The sequence below is a fragment of the Molossus molossus genome, unplaced genomic scaffold (assembly GCF_014108415.1).
Source record: "Molossus molossus isolate mMolMol1 unplaced genomic scaffold, mMolMol1.p scaffold_m16_p_1, whole genome shotgun sequence".
NCBI classification, from domain to species: Eukaryota; Metazoa; Chordata; class Mammalia; order Chiroptera; family Molossidae; genus Molossus; species Molossus molossus.
The window spans coordinates 68,384,118-68,398,187 of NW_023425344.1; the positions used below are offsets into that span (position 1 = coordinate 68,384,118).

The 14,070-nt window shown below is 40.3% G+C and overlaps 1 protein-coding gene across 2 annotated transcripts in view; it reads right to left on the reverse strand.

Annotated features, from left to right (window-relative positions):
- The window catches only part of GPRIN3 (GPRIN family member 3), a 67,961-nt gene extending 54,616 nt beyond the window's left edge, over nt 1-13,345 (reverse strand). For both annotated transcript variants that reach the window (XM_036245993.1, XM_036245985.1), the window contains exon 1: nt 13,234-13,345. The gene's annotated coding sequence lies outside the window, so the exon portion shown is untranslated. The remainder of the gene's footprint in view (nt 1-13,233) is intronic.
- Between the last annotated feature and the right edge of the window lie 725 nt (nt 13,346-14,070).

Genomic DNA, 14,070 nt, shown 5'->3' on the forward strand with positions numbered 1-14,070 from the left:
CCTGTTAAAATTCTAATTGACCACAGATGCATTACCCTCTATTCAAAAATAATGACAGTGCTAATTGTTTTACCTTTGTATTCAAAATGGCCTAAGAATTAGACCTTTCTAGCTATGAAACACAGAAACCCCTTTGTCCATTCTTGTGTATAATCCCATTCAGGATTGCACGACACATGTTTTATATTTGTAATATGAGCCTTGAGTGTGTTTTTATCAATGAAGGGACTTTCCATTGGAGATCTCTTAGTCATTTAGGAAGTACAAAGAAAAGATTATGGCAGAAGTCCAGGACTTTCAAGGGCTTTAACTTTAATGGGAATCACAGACATGTATATTCATTTTACACAGAAGTCAGAAGTACTGAACCCTGTAATCTTTCCTGCATGCCCATCTTACCTAGTATACACGTCCAACATGGAATGTTCATTTCATGAGTACATGTGTAAATGAATGAATGCATAAATGCTTGGCAGTGATGAAGAGGGGGAGATAAAGAAGGATCTCTAAGTTCCAGAAAAGGCTGAAGAGACCTAAAATTCAGAAACCAGACCTAAAACGAAAGGAAAAAATGCAGAACTGTTACCAAAAACTTGAGCATTAGAGCTAGAATTGATCTCAGGGATTTTGGACTAACCTTCTCATTTCTAAAGAGCCCAAGGTGCCTGGGGCCATGACATACTTTCATGTGCCACTTTCACAGATCGTGACATCTGTGCACCTCTTTCATGATTGTTGCCTTATGTGCATCTTACCTAAACAAGGTTTTACTTAATATTTTTCATTAAATTGACTGTAACTGGTGCACTAGTTGAAAATATTAACCTAGTCTTAAGAAATGCTATTTGTAAAGTCAGGTATGATGTAGTATATTTTTCATCAAGAATATTTTTTAAATGAACTTTTAATTTATTCTTAATATGTTATATTAAAATAAAATCATAACCATTGCAATAAAAAGTTAATCTATATATTAAGATCATTTCACAAATCTCTGATGAGACTCTCCTCCAGTTTTGAAAAGCAGAGAACCCTACGGTGCCAAACCCTGGAACAAAGAGGTCACAGACACTCCAGATTGATGACAAGAGTCCCATAATAAGGCTAATGCCTGTTTTGTCAATTTTTTAAACTAGAATAAAATCAATTCCTTATTAAGGAACTAAAAAAAAAAAATCAAAGCAGAAGTCATGGCTTTAAAAACAATTAGTGGATTTTCATTTTCAAAATGGACAGAGCTATGGATATTCATCTTCCTGTCAAGTACCATTAGTTTATTAGAAATATAGTTTTAAGAAGGAACATGCTTCAAATGGGCCCCCTGTACATAGATTACCTTTTTTTAGCCTTCAATTTGTAACTAGGACACTTAGCTGCAAGCTGTAATAAGGAATTGCTCAACTTTCATAAGTAAATGAAAGTCTATGATTAAAACATCAATCTGGAAACACTAGTTCTATAAATAGTTTCTAAGTCCAAAGTCCACAGGTAGGGCTAAACACAGACACATGTCTGTTTTTTCCTGTTATATGTGTGTATGAATATGTGTATGTACACGCATATGTGCATGTGTGTGCACGTGCATGTGCGTATTATACCCATGTATGTGCATGTGATTTTGTGATATGTATTTGGTTTTTCTTTTGAGAAAGAAATATCTTTTGCTGAACATATGTGTCATCTGGATATTTTAATAAACACTTTCGGTTTCCAATTGCACTGCCTATACAATGATTTATAAAGTTTTAACCTAAATTGTCCTTGAACTTACCCTGTTTGTTTAAAAAATGACTTATCATTGAATTACAAGCTTTCACATCTGGCTTTTAAGCAGCACAATATGAAATCCAAGTTAGGAGAAATCAAGTCTATAATATCCTGTCTGTTCCTCATATTTTGACCCAGTATTCAAAGTATTAATTTCAGATTTTTTATTTATTGATTGATTTTGAGAGAGAGAGAGAGAGAGAAAAACATCGATTTGTTGTTCCACTTATTTATGCATTCATTGGTTGATTCTTGTATGTGCCCTGACCAGGGATCTAACCCACAACCTTGGTGTATGTGGTCAATGCTCTAACCATCTGAGCTACTTGGCCAAGGCTCCATAGTATTAATTTTAATAAAATTGTAGTACAGCACAATGTAAAGCATATGGCCTTTGAAGTTGGTAGGCCCTGAATTTGCATATGGTTCAATGACTATCTTTGGGACCTTGGCCAAGTTATTTAGTATGTTTCTTAATCTCTAATACGGGGAAAATTATAGCACAAACTGCATAGATTTGTTAACAGGGAAACTGTTTTAGTAGGATGCCACTGGCATCGAAGTGTAAAGAATACAGTTTTGAAAGAGGAGCTCATTACCTCTATAGATCTATAATCTCTCCATGACCACTTCCTTACAATGGAAAAGAGATGGATACAGAGAAATGTATTCGAGTTCTCTCATGCCCTACAGCCAAGATGGTAAAGTGCCCTAATTGGCTTCTTTAGTCTCTTGTTCCCCCTTTACCCCACTTTAGTTCCTCTTCCCCTAGGTGTTTGGTCAGTCATTAGGTTGTTTCTACTCATTATCATTAGTTCTGTAACCTAGATACCCTAATTTTCTTTATTTCCCCTGTGCCACTACCTCTGGGCAGCAGGCAAGGAAGTTTACCTCTGAGTTGGAATAAATACACAGAGATGCAATCATTCACCAGGCATTCCAGAGACATGAATTACCACTTGAACTTCCAGGGTCCTAACCCTGGAAAGGAAGACTAGGAAAGAATGACGAAAACCACCTTATAAAAGACAGCATGAGGGCTTGGGCTGTTTCACGGAGCACCTATGAAAACAGCTGGGCATTTTCAGAACTTTGAAATGGGTACAGTACTCAATAATGATCTGAGTCACGATTATCTCTCAAAGGTGAAGGTGATCCCTGAGAATCTAAGCAATAATCTAAAAGTAGCCTTTAAACCATCTTAAAATACACTAGTGTGTCACAAACCATTTATGAGCAATGATAAAGTACCAATGACAAATGATTTATTAAAAGAATAATTTAGAGCAGTTTTCTCTGTCGGTTATGCTAATCTTGATAATAAAGTAATTTCGAGAATAATGTTACCCTCACTCATCTCAGTTGCATTTGTAGATTTTTTTTTTGCATAAAAAAAGGAGGAGGGATGAAGTATGCACCTGGGGAGGAAATTTCCTGTAGTATATGGACGAGCCATCAGAGATTTAGATTTCTTAAGCTTAAATTTGGCCCCGCTTGGTCACTTTTCCTACCTTCTGTTTCTTAGCTGTTTTAGCAGAATAAAGTAGAAACTACGTGTCTCCACATTTTTATTTTCAACGACATTAAGAAAGTGTAGTGTGGGAAAGACTCCTCTTGTTTTCAAGTTGGCCTGGCTGGGAAGAAAGGAACCCAGGTGTGGCGAGCAGGTGGTGAAGCTGCGAAGAGAAACAGAAAGCTGACTTGCTAGAGCCTCCAGGAAGGAAGAGAGAGGTTCAGGGGTGCCTGGTTGGGACAGAGAAAGGAGCCTCCGTCATTAGGCTGCTGGAGGAATCCCCAAAGATCCTGACCAGTAAAAGAACCCACTTTAACTCTGCTGTGCCATATTTATTAATGTGTATCTAGTCCAGTGTCTGGGAATTATTTGAGAGTTCAGACTCTCAAATAATTTTGTTCAACTTTAAATCCCTGGCACATAGCACAGGGTCTAACATATATATCAAGTACTCAAGTACAAATTCATGAAATGATCCAAGTACTCATCTTCTCTGAACCAGGGCCTTCTGCCAACCACCTTCCACATTCTGTACTTCATCTCCTAAATAGATTTCTCTTTCCACGTTGAGGAATACTCTTCTGTGATTTGCAAAGCAGCAGTACAGATGTACTCTCAATCCAATTCAGGTTATTAACTTGTATTATCCCTTCCCAAGACCTAGACTCACCACTCAAAAGCCACAAGCACCCTGGAGGGATGATCTTTTAAAAACCCACCATTACAATTTTAACCATCAAAATAACCACCAAGGTACTAGGAGAAAAGTTTCTTCCTTTAGAGAGCATAAAAGATTCAGTGTAACTAAATTTATGTTATTTAAAATCACTGAGAAAAAACTGACTTTCTCCCTACAGAATTTTTTTAACACCTATGGTGTTTTACATATAGGGTGTCCCCAAAAATGTTTACGCAATAAAAGTGTAATTAGAAAGCCAGTGTTTATTAAACTACGTTTCATCTTCAAAATGCAATAGAACCTACAGACACCCCGTATTATCGATATATTTCAGGTGCGGTGACATCTAATGACCTACAGACTTGGACATCCTTCTACAAGGAAATGCGCTCTCTCTAAAGGAAACGCAGTCAGTGAGAGGGCACTGTGTCCTCTGTTGGCCTCCACTGACTGTTCTCAGGACTGTCTTTTTGGAGTGAAGCTGCTGAAGCACCGACACCTTCGGATGAACCATTAGAGGTGAGGATGTTTTAGAAGTAAAGTAGGCAGCAGGCTGTGGGGGTGGCATGCAGTGAAGGGTGCCTGAAAAGGAAACTGGCAGCCGACGTTGAGAAGAATTGAGAGATTTCAGAAAGCTATTAAGACTTGACTCTACTTTAGAGAACTGCCTGAGCCTTCCACCTTGTCTCAAAAGGGCATGTGCCTTGATTTACAATATGAATAACTCGGCCCTGACCCAGTCACCTCATTTTTAGCCATATGAACAGTTCCACACAATAGGCCAGAAGGCGCTGTGCAGTGATCTGACGAGCTGCAGTGATGGGTTGAAAGCACAGCCAACTGCCATCGTTAGATGTGCATTTCTCAGCTCTACAGACGCAGCCACATACTGGGACATGAATCAATAGTACTTCTGACAGTTCAGTCTCAACGGCCAGGCCTATCAAATAGAAGGCACCATTACTTCGAAGACTGAGACCTGCTTTGGGCTCTCAGGAGGCTATTGCAAGCTTGAAGTGTACCCTAAAGAGCTGTACATAAAACAAAGACCTGGTGTATTTACAAATTCATAAAACAATCCAATGTAAAATTATAGTCACTGGTCAAATTAAAGGATAAATAAATTATTGTTAAAACTGTTTTTCTGCTTCTTTATTTTCTTTCTTTTGGCCACATGTACAGAAAAAAGCAAGCACGCAAACAAACAAAACATTCCACTATTCTCTTACTCATAGACCAGGTCAACTCAGTTTGTATTCATTAACCTTTCACAGAATCTATATTATTTTGATGATAAAAATTTTTAGACTCTCACTATAGTTTATGGGAATTAACCACATTCGATGCAATGCTCTCTCCACTTTGTACAGTAACATCATTTCATGAGTACTGTCAGAGCATTGTAGAGCTCAATGGAGCTGAGAAAACATCTAGTCCAGATTCCTGAACTCAATGCCTATGGGTTCTAGGTAGCTAACAGTAAGTGAAGCTGTTGAGTACAAGTGACTTATGTGAAGCTTCAGTGTCAGAGAGACAGTAGGGAGTAGTGGAGACTGTAGTGTAATAAAGAAGTAGCACACAATGTTATTCAGCTCTGGCCTAAAGAATGTGGATTGGTGTTTCATTTTTTTATAACAGATATTCTCAGTTTTAACCATTGGCTGAATTAAAAATAAATATCTTCAGGCCAAATAAAACATGATCTTTCTGCTGGGCTCACAGACTGCCAGTTTCCAATTTCTGATCTCATACCTACATCTTCAAACTTGAGGTCCTCGGCAGGTTAAATACAGTGCACCAGGTCTCTGAGATGCTCATGGGAAAACATTCTTCTGCTCTGAGAATCTATATGTGTAGGTGAGAAGTCACCCCCAATGTGAAAGGAGGTTGCACGGGCATTTTTCACTCCCTTAACCAGAGCTTAGCCCCTGACCTGACATTGACAGATTTCTACTCTCTGACTGCTTTCAGAACATTTTCAACATGAAAACAAGACCAATCCTCCATACCCATTTGTCATAAGCAATTTTTACTCATTCAAGGATGCAGGAGAAATATACATCCATTTATTAACCCCAGCTCTGATTACAATTCTTATTAGCATTAAAATTCTAGTTGCTTCATTTTTACCTGCATTTTTCAAGGAAAATTTATAGGATTTAAAGAAAGGCATGCTTAGAGAACAATGTAATCAAGTATAAATTAAAAATTCATGCTATGTATAAAACAGTAGTTAGAAACAGCTTGTAAGAAGCTCAGAGGGTTTACTGACATAATTGAGCTTTAAACCTTGTTGGAAGAAACTTGAGGAAGCAGGATAAAGAAATGGGTGTTCCAAAATGACATAATGGCAAAGGCAAAGACCAAAGTCAACGAAGTGGAACCCACAATGAGTCAAATATCTTTTGCATTTTTGAACAACAACACTTTTTTTATTTTTACAAAGTGTATCCTAAGAAAGCACACTCATCTCAGAGTAAAAAGGAAGAAAAACAATAAAAAATTTCTATATTATATTCAGCAGTGCTGCCCTACACAGTCATAATTCAGAATAAAAGCCAGAGGCAAAGAAAAATTCTGAATCCTGATGATATCTGCCATATATACTTACTAAGGCAGACACATAGGCATGGGCCTATTTTAGAAAAATTGTCAACAAGAATTGAAACAAAAATGATGCTCTGATTACTCAGAAAATAGAGCAAACACAAACACTGAACTCCCCCAAGCATTTCATTTACCCAAAGTTGTACATTATAAAGAAAGAGTGTCTTATAGACACAAAAATGGTTCTTTTAATTCCAGGCTATTTAGAAATCAATATCCTGAAAAAAACAACCAAGAAAACAACCACATAAAACATCCTGATGATTCCCCCTAAACTGGATTTCCCACTTTGCCAAACTATTTGTAACTCAAGCTCAAAAACAATTCTCTGCAACTCCCCTTCCCCCAGAAATCAGTAAATGCAAAAGTGATTTTTAAGGAGCTCTGGAACGCTCTGTCCAGCTGTCCACTGATTTAGCAATGACGCTTAGGTCCCTGGAGGCGCCTGTGACTATAGATTTTTAGTCTCTCACCTTGAGTTTTTTAGGGTTTGCTTGGTTCTGCACTTGTCACAGGCTGTGACTACTTACTAAAGCAATCTTCCTGGAGGAGACCTGGGTAGCCACTGAGTTTAGGATCCAAGAATCACCAGTTTTAAATGGAATCTTGTGTGTAAAATCAAGAAAGTTCCTTGCCTCAGATCACATAGCTGATCCCCACAACTTTTCTGCCACATCAGACCCTGGGGACAGAGATCACTGCATTGTCATTTAGACTCACTGCCTTTACTCTCAATGTTGGAAGAAGGACTGCATAAATCGTTTGCTTTCCTTCCCCCATCACTCAGGAGATGCTCAGACCTCTCTTCAGGTCCTGCTCTTCCTCCCCTTAGCTGCAATCAGCTAGAAGAGTTCTAGATTTTAGGCCCAGCTCTAACGGTTATTTAGGACAAGTTAATTCACTTGCCTGAGAGTCATCTGTAACCTTTTTATTCCCTTGTAAATAAAGTCTAGACAAATCAGTGATATCCACATCTGGCTATTAGAATGCTTTTGGGATCATTGTAAAATATAGATTTCTAAGCCCCACTTTTCAGATTTGAACTCAGATTCAATAGGTCATCATATTTAACCTTCCAGCAAAGGTCATTTATTATTGCCTGGCAATAAAAATTCAGGCCCCAAATTATGCTGCTAGCTTCAAAATAAAGCCAACAATCTAATTACAGACATAAAAAAATCAGACAGCGGTTACTGTGTTGCCAACTCCAATACGCCTGGCTAAAAAGCTCTGGAAATTTTTCTCACCGGCAGTCAAGACAGTAAGTAATCTAAACTGTAAGGCATATACCTTTTCCCCATGAAATTTAATAAATGTCTTTTCAATTCAAATGCAGCCTCAAAGTGTTTTTTTTTTTAAAATTATTTCAGTCTTGACTCATGCAAAAAAGTTAGATAATCACTAATCCAAACATTTCGATGTGGAGAAGGAAGATGAAAAGTGCGGGGCATCTTCCTAAAAAAGGGAATTTTCGTATTTGACTGCACTCCAAATCATCCTAATTTAAGCACAGGAATCTCCATTTTAATTGGCACTTTTTTTTTTTTTCTGGTGAAAGGTATAGGTTTACTTAAAAGGATATCAATACCATAGCAGTGCTTTATTCCACAGGAGAGGCAGAGAGCTGAAGGACGCTCAACAAAGGTTTTCAGAAACACAAGTAAAGCCTTTCTGCTCTGATTTAATCTCCTCAAAATCACTATTAGGCTACAGCAAAACACTGATGTTGATTTCTAAAATTGCATACACAGTTATTTAAATACTGCTTATTTAAATGCTGCTCGACTTAAGATGGGGTTACCTCCAGATCGACCCATAGTAAGTTGAAAATATCATAAATTGAAATGCATTTAACACAACTTACCCACAGGCCCTAACAGCTTCACCCAGCCTACCTTAAACATGCTCAGAACACTTACATTAGCTCACAGTTGGGCAAAATCCCCTAACACAATGAATCCACTGTAAGGTATCCATTGTTTACCCTGGAGATGATGTGGCTGACTGAGATGGCTGCTGCTTCCCAGCATCTCCAGAGAGTATCTCACTGCGTCCCAGAAGTTGAGGATATCATCAGAATCTGAAGTGTGGTTTCTACTGAATGTGTCTGGCTTTTGTACCATCGGAAAGTCGAAAAATCGTAAGTCAAACCGTGGGAAGTCAGAACCATTTGTATTTAACTAAAATGATGGACAAGTACCACAGAGAACCCAAAAAAGAAAATCCAGCAGAATCTGCCCTTCCTTTTGGGGTCCTCAGTACGAAGTGGTCCGGTTCACCTTCACAGGAAAGTCAGTGCCTAGCACTGGGCTTTGCACCTATGAGGCACTCAACAAAGGAGACTTCTTGAGAATTGAAGGACTGGCTCAATTTAAGACTTGATCACCCTTGCCCCCACTTTAAAGATTGTACTTGTGTTCTGAGAAATGAAATAATCATGCTACAATATGGTGTGTCACATAATTTCAATAGTTCAACCATTAAATTCCGTTGAAATAAGTCCCAGCCTGGAAATTATTGCAAAAGAAATAAAAAGATGGCAGGAAATGACAGATTTATGATGTTTACGGTCATTCTGTCCAGATTTTCTTAAAGTCTGTATTAGGAAAAGAAATCTTAGATAAAAAATAAATAGCAACTCTTGAGTGGTATTTCAGTCTAAACAGAAATTCTGCTGTAATTCTCTCCTTATAACTTGATATTCATTTTTTCTTTTCTAAATAATTATTTTTTATTTTTTATTTTTAGAGAGAGAGAGAGAGAGCGAGCACCCTGACCAGAATCAAACCTGCAACATTGGTATATCCAGGTGACTCTTTAACTAAATGAACTACCTGGCCAGGGCCCGAAATGATTCTTTCATTTTTATTGATTTTAGAGAGAGAGGAAGGAAGAGGGAGAGAGAGATGGAAACATCGATGAGAGAGAACATCGATTGGTCGCCTTCTGCATGCCCCACACTGGGGATTGGACCCACCACCTGGGCAAGTGTCCTGAGTGGGAACTGAACTGGCGACCTCCTGGTACATGGGTTGATGCTAACCACTGAGCTTCACCAGCTGGGCAACTAAATGATTCTTAAATAAACCTCACATTATGCCATTCTTTACTTCCTCCTTCTGTATCATCACCTCTTCCTCACTGCTCACCCAGACCTGTCCATCTTTCATAAACTAGCCCAAGTTCTACCTCCTTCTTGAAGCTCTCTAGACTAATTCATTCCCCAAGGAACTCCGTCTCCTCGAGCTCCGTCTCCTCTAACTTCACTGCCATGAATTTACTGGTAGGTCATACAGTCTCCAGGCAATTCTGCTCTTCAGAAGTTCGTGTAAATGATTATGTATCCAATCTTTTAGTTGACTCTCGGGGTCTTGCACACTGGAAGCATCGGATTTTTTGATTCACTTATAGCAGTAACTTTCAGATTTTTTGAAACATGATGTATAGTAAGATACACATTTTTATGTCATAGTCCAGTGTATACATACATATAAATATATATATATTTAATTTAAAGATTCAATAAATAATAGTATTTATCCTTCTATTCTTTCATTTTTTTTTTTTTTTTTAATTAAAATGCTATCATACCCAGTAAACTGACTTGACAATGGTTTGTGGCTGTTTCTAGAAGGGCACTTATTGATTACTATGGGATTTCTGTATGTGTTTCCCTCACTTAAAAAAAAAATACCTTTAAACTGTATGTGCCTTTGGGCTTTCTTTAGCCAATGTTCCTGAGTTACATTTTTGTTCATTCAGTTTCTCTTTTGGAATCACCTGGGACGGTGAAATGCTTAGAATACACAGCATTTTTCATCCTTTTGCCTTGAGCACTGTTATAAAAATAAGATTCCCTGCATTTCTATAAAAAATGAATCTCCATTCCCTCATTCTTTGTCACTTTCACAGTATGCAAAGTAAGTGGTAGACATTTCATAGACGAAGAAATCAAGGCACAGAGAACTGTGATTTTCTTAAGGACACTACTCCCTTTTAATCAAACTATTATAAGCTAAAGTAAATATAATCTCTAGATAGTTGAAGCATATAAACTTGGGTAATGTGAACAACATAGAGCCTCATATGAATTCATTTACCTAACTTCTCCGGATCAAATGATTGACAGAGCAGATGAGTTAGCGGCTCTTCTGGGCTTCAGCCTGAGGATGAATCTGCTCCCTTCTCCATCTTCCCATCTTTACCTGCTCACAGCTTTTCAACCATCTACAGTTACTTGTTCTTCCTGGGGCTCTGCATATTTGGTCATTGTACCAGGACTGTCCCATCTCTCCTCTTTACCAGACTAGTTCCTCTTATTCTTGAGGTCCTTCCTTGGGAACTGTTCTTGTCCTCGCCACCTCCACAACCTGGCTTCCATAACATTCTGTGTGCACCCTGTCACAGCACTTCACTAGCTGTTATTCCGTCTCTCCCAAGGCTTGCTGGCTGAGACTGTGTCTTGTTCACTCTTCAATCTCACAACCTCAGACGTGTTTATTTCAGGATAAATGTATGCTGAATGCATGAATGAATCAATGAATGAGTGTGTAAAGGGTAGAAACAGCTGCTCCTGAAAGAGCTCAAGTGTGAGTTGGGACTGGAATTGTATATCTTGACTCTCTGAGGCCAATCGCTTATGATTTTGTGCTTCCATGACCAGTATTCCCTGTAAGCAGGTTTTGTGATGGAAAAATTCATACAGTGAAGGAGAGCTGTATCCAAGGATTGTGTATACTTGAGGCACAATCAAAGAGATGTTACAGGGACAAATAATTAAGTGTAATGGGCAAGGGTATCGAGGCAAATAAAATAAATCAAAATTTCAAAAACAGCTTGTTGGAACGCACCATGACCTCTAGTTGAGACTGATCTGATTCATATCATGCTTCAATTCTCCACTTCCCATATGAAGCTATGTACTTCAGATTTTTGTCCTTGTCATTTTCAGAGAATTCTAGTTAGTGATTAGGTAAAGCCTCAGCACACCACGACACACTCTACATGGCTCTCTCTGACTTCCTCTGCACTGTTTCCAAAATAAATTCCAATGATAGAACATCTAGACTCGCAATAGCAATTACTACTTATTTTTCAGTTTATGAATCAACAACCTATTCCCCCTACTAGAAACATACAAAAACTTGAAAAATGTTCTTGTGATTCTAATTCAAAAGAATAATCTATAATACAAACTACTGCCATTTGCAGATAGCAACTGAAAAGATTTTTTTGCCTTTATGTTGTGACTCATGTATCTTTATTCCCACAGTTGTTACTCAGGGCAAGCCAATGGTGAATACAATGGAAAGAAACAATAGTTTATAACTGGAAAATAAGCACATTTGAGAGAAGTACACTCAAATCATTACCAAAGTAAAATATGCAGCAGCACCAACAAGAGCAAACAAAAGCCCACGCAAGAGATGTGTAAATATTTCATGAAGCTAAGCCTTAATCAACTCTCTCTCCAAATCTTGCTGGTGTTGTAAACACTTCAGCTACTTCCAGTCCCACCATGACCCAGATTCCTTGCAAAAACAAAATGCAAACATGGACCAATGGATCTTTAATTAATAAATGTTGTGAAAAATTTTTAGATGGAGCCTATCCAAAGTATGGGTTTAATAGGAAGAAAAAGATACCTTAATGAAAGGTGGTTGCTTCTTGGTGACTCTCCAAGCTTCGGTTCTCCCCTCGCCCCTCCCCCCAAACCCTTGTCTCTCCCCCACAGCCTCTGCTGTTTTCTGGACATTCACATCATCTTAACCTTGAACTGTCCACATTCTAAGCGGAGATTTCTCCCACTGTCCCTCCAGAAGGCCCTTGAAACCTGACAGGGACTTGCTGCCTTCCAACCACCCAAAATTCACTTTCCAGTGTCTAAGTACTCCCCTTTTTTTCTCTCTCTCCCCTTTCCCTGTCCATTGCTACATCTGAAATTTTACCTGTATCTTTTACATCTGCCTGGATAGCATGAAGATCTGTTGTGTGTAAGGTTGACAGTATCTTTAGCTCTTCTAAAATCCATTTCCAAAGACCCATTTATAGCCTCTAGTCTCTACCCTGATTTAATCTGGTTCCAAAGTTCACCTCTAGATACTGAACAGGTCTCTACAGTGATTTTCCTTTATCAACCTCTGCCCTTCTTCTCTTTCAATCTATCTCAAGAAAGACTATATATATGTAAATGTGTTTGTATACACAAACACACACATAAACACATATATTTTATATGCAACTATAGTGTTTTGACCTTAAAGGGAATAAGCCTAGGAAAATAAGAAACATGCCAGTGTTGTATGGCCACACACACACACACACACACACCCCTACCTACTGGGATAGTCACAGTGTGCAGAACCATCGGATTATAAATCCCCCTGCCCAAGAACAAGAACGGCTGCGTCTTCTCCCATTTACCTTCAAAGCCAGAGCCTAAGGGAGCAATGACCTTGCAGAGAAATTCATCACCTGCGAGAAAGACAGACCCTCCAGGAGCGCAGGACAGGATAGGGACAAAAGCAACAGGCAAAGGATCGCCACAATGCGAGACCGAATCCATCCCCGATTAGTACCAAGCACACCTCCGCTCGAGTCCCCCGGGGTTGGACACTGGGCAGAGGTGGTGCCAGGGGCGTCTCGACCCGCGGTCCCTGTCGCCTACCTGCTCACGCCTGGCTCTCCCGGGCGCGGCGGGGCCACTGCCTTCGCTGTGGCGGGGGCTTCCCGTCGCATATCCCAAGCAGCGGCTCTTGGCGCCACCGGGATGGCTCCGGTGTGCTCGGGAGCGGCGGCTCTTTTCAGACGTGTTCCGGGAGCGAGCGGGGTGCTTGCAGGAACTGAAATTACTATGCAAAGAGCAGAGGCGGCGCGCAGCAGCCGGGCGGAGACCTCGGGGCCGCCCCCACCGCGGGGCTGCAGTCGTCGCCGCTGGGCACAGGGCCAAATTGGAGGTGGGGGTTCAGGTGCCGGGCTGCTCATCCGTCAGGCCGGGGGTGCACCCGTCTGTTCACGCAGGGCAGTGCTGCGAAGCCTGAGCATCCGAGCAAAGGGAGGCAGCTTCGCAGGCGGTGGCAGCCACGGCGGCGGCGGCGGCGGCAGCGAGACGCCGAGCTCCGCCCCCACCGCGCCCCCGCCCAGCCTTCTCCGTCCCCGGGGAAGAGGTTCCAGCGCTCGCTGCTGCTGCTGCGCGCCGGAGGGGAGCAGGCAGGGGCTGGCAGGTGATGGTTCTGCTGCAAGGAGACCAGCGGCAGATGGAAAGTTAAGAAGGGAATTACGGTAAAGGGCTGGGGCCAGGGAGAGACTCAGCAGGAATTTTGGCCCTTGCTCTCTCTCACAGATCATCAGGCTCCATGGCTGTGTCTAGACTCTAGCAGACGGTTTCTAATAAAGCCTTGCGCAGTGAAGATCTGAAAGCAAGGAGACCACCTGACGTTTAATAGGTGTTGCAAAATGTACAGTATCCTGGGTATTTGGAGACTGCATTGCCAACAGCGTTTCT